We start from the raw sequence: 3,904 nt of genomic DNA on the forward strand, positions 1-3,904 counted from the left end.
TTATAATTTTCTTCTACAATAAGAAAAAGTCAATTATGATAAATATGTTGCTCTTTACTTCAAAAGATAGAAAAATCAAATATGTTACGAAAATTAGAACAACACCTAACAAACTATCGTTCCTATCTAGTCGCTCCCTTCAAATTACTTGCTCCAACTAATATTTAGACATTACTATTAATTTTAGTACTCAAAAATATCATCAGAACACTCTTCGATTTGTTAATGATATTCTTATTTTAATATACTTTTTCAGAAAATATTTTCCAACAAGAAACCAAACATCGAAAAACATTTACATGGTCACACTTCGATAATACGTTAAAGATAGGAATAATTAGTTCAGTAAAATGACGTTTACTTTTGACCTGAGAATATTTCCATTCAAAATTTACATGGTCATCTTAGGTGGCTGTTCAGGTTTTCAATATTTAGTGGGATTAGTTTACTTAATTAGTAGTTGGTACACCAAATTAACATGCTTGTCTAACCACCTCAACTCATAATCAGAGACATACTATAGTCACTAAAGTATCTCTGCAGCAGGAAAGAGATTATCGGTTAGCTAGATATTTTAATTTCACTAACCATGTTTAAATTATAAGGTATTTTGTTACACTTCAATCACCATTAGTAAAAGACACAGCTAGCTCATAGTATCAACCTATCGATTTTCGAAACTATATATTTATGCAGCGTTATTTGACTGGGCTCGAGTTAAAATTATCGAGACAAGTTAAAATTTTGATTGAACGTAGACTAGTCTGTTCAGGCAACTAAAGCTAAACACTGAACTCAATCGACTTCACTATTTATCAATAAAGAAGATAAATGAGTGAAGGTCTGATTGAAAGCAGTACATCTGCAGGGATGTTTTGTGGTCGTTACTGATTTTATCGGGACTGTATACGGTCGAAATAGATTTCGGCATTCGTACGTTTGATCGAGTTCGAATGGTAAGCGACTGAAGTGAGACTTCGAGATTAGTTCTGAAGATAGTACAAACAAGCTTCGAGCTCCAAGACCGATCGAGGAATCGACTCGGTATCATTATCGAGCCCATGACCAAATCGAACCGCAAGGCAACGTGAAGGTTGTCAGAGACGCACAGACCGACTGACACTCACCCCGAATGTCGAACTCGAACCAAGGCCGAGGGCTCGACCCGATACCGAGCTCGAGCCAATATCGAGCTCGCAGACAAGAGTTGTTGCAACCGCACTAGGGGAGAGAATCTTGTCGGGAATCGAGTAAGAGACAATTCATCATGAGTTTTCCACTATATATTTTTTATTATAAATAAAGTAAGATCCATCTACTATAAAAGGGGGAATCCTTGTAAGCACAGGTCAGGTTCACACATTGTAAGAAAAAATTACTTTTCTTATTGAAGAATAAATCTCTTGAGCTTGTTTTACTCAACATGCTCACTCTTCTTATTCAATAATTTATCTCCCTTTTTATAGCCAAGAATATAAACATTTCCACTTCCACGTACGATTTATGTCAAGCTATATCACATATCCTTAGAACTACTAATAAATTCAACTATATCCGATTTTTCGGGTAAACAGTTTGGTGCCCACCGTGGGGCTAAATATAACAGTGGTTGTTTGATACAAATCTGCAATACACACCAGTTTACAACTTCGAATCAGCAATGGCAAACCTTTGATTGATGGCTTTACCTATCGACCACGAAGCCGACCTTTAAGATGAAACTAACAACTTGATACCCAGGGCCGGAAGAGTTAGCTTACGTATGATATTCGAGATGTTACAAGCCCAACAAATAGTGATAGCGCAGTTGTAGAGCCAAACTGAGGTACAAAGCAGGCCGGAGCCTAATCCGCTTCTAGAAATCACCCCCAGAACGGAGTCATCCATAGTGAAGTCAAACGAGCAAGAATCGGGGACTACTCCCAAAATTACTAAATTGCTCGAGGAACTCACAAAATGAGTCGAAGCCAACGATAAAAGAGTAGAAACATATATTTCCAGGGTCGATCAGATCCCGGGAGCTCCACCAATGATAAATGGGCTGGATTCAAAAAAATTCATACAAAAGCCTTTTTCTTCGAGTGCGGCCCCAAAACCAATCCCCAAAAAATTTCGTATACCCGAAATTCCCAAATATAACGGTACGACCGATCCTAACGAACACGTCACCTCTTACACGTGTGCCATCAAGTGTAACGATTTTGAAGATGATGAGATCGAATCCGTGTTATTGAAAAAATTCGGAGAGACCCTCTCGAAGGGAGCGATGATTTGGTATCACAATCTGCCACTAAATTCCATTAATTCTTTTGCTATGTTAGCGGATTCGTTCATAACGGCACATGCTGGTTCCATAAAGGTTGCAACAAGGAGATCGGAGCCCTTTAAAGTAAAACAAAGGGGTAATGAAATGCTGAGGGAGTTCGTGTCCTGATTTCAAATGGAACACTTGGAATTGCCACCGGTAACAGACGACTGGGCCATCCAAGCTTTCACCCAAGGGTTGAACGAGCAAAGTTCAGTAGCATCATGTCGGCTGAAGCAAAATTTGATCGAGTATCCAGCAATAACTTGGGCGGATGTACATAACCGATATCTGTCAAAAATTAGGGTCGAAGACGACTAGTTGAGAGCTCCTTACGGATCCATGCATCAGAACAGGACAACTATTGAAACCCAGAGGGACATCGACAGAGAGCAAAGGTCGAACAGAGATCGATATCAATCGTACGTCGCAGATTGAATGAAAACGGATCAACGCGCAATGCTGCTCGGAGCAATCGAATGAGTGATCGACGACAAAATTCTCGGGGGATTATGAGCAAGAGTGGCTTTGATAAATATGCCAATCCTATAGAGGCGCCTCGATTATCAGAGTACAATTTCAGCATCGACGCATCGGGCATTGTATTGGCGATCGGAAGAATCAAAGATACTAGGTGGACCCTTCCAAAAGGAACCCGAATTCGATATGCAAGTATCACGGTATGCATGGCCACATGATCGAGGATTGCAGACAATTAAGAGAAGAGGTAGCCCGTCTATTCAATGAGGGCCACCTTCGAGGTTCCTTAGTGACTGAGCCAAGAATAACTTCATAGAAAGGGACGCCAGCAAAAAAGATAAACAAGAGGAACCTCTGCATATCATTCATATGATCGTCGGTGAGGTCGATACTCCACAGGGACCCGTGCTCAAATACGGCAAGATACTGGCTGCAGGGGAAAAACGAACTCGGGGTTATGTACTCGAGGTTACTTTATCATTCGGAATTGAAGAAGCCGAGGGCATCTCTCAACCTCAAAACGACGCTCTGGTAATTTCTATCTTATTAAATAAAGTTCAAGTTAAGTGTGTTTTAGTGGATCCAGGTAGCTCTGCGAATATCATCCGATCTTGGGTAGTGGAGAAGCTCGGTTTGCAAAATCAAGTCATGCCCGTAGCTCGGGTCTTAAACGACTTTAATATGGCAAGTGAAATAACTAAAGGGGAAATTATTCTACCCGTAAATGTGGCTGGAACCATCCAAAACACCAAGTTCCACGTAATCGAAGGCGATATGAGGTACAATTCCCTACTCGGAAGACCATGGATCCACAATATGAGGGCAGTGCCTTCGACTCTACACCAAGTGATGAAATTCTCTACGTCGGACGGCGTGAAGACAGCATACGGGGAGCAACATACTGCGAAGGAAATGTTTGCGGTCGATGATATAACACCGATACCAACGTTATCGGCCTCAGAAAGGTCAAGCACAAAAGATAGGCGAGAAACCAAATAGTAATCACATCAACCATTCTCGACCAAATTGGTGAAGCAGGAAATAGAAGATGACGAGGAAGAGTTTTCGACACCTCGAGCTCTCATCGTCTCTGACGACTCCGATGCCACCAAGTCGACG

This window comes from Nicotiana tomentosiformis, chromosome 5 (assembly GCF_000390325.3).
Source record: "Nicotiana tomentosiformis chromosome 5, ASM39032v3, whole genome shotgun sequence".
Classification (NCBI taxonomy): domain Eukaryota; kingdom Viridiplantae; phylum Streptophyta; class Magnoliopsida; order Solanales; family Solanaceae; genus Nicotiana; species Nicotiana tomentosiformis.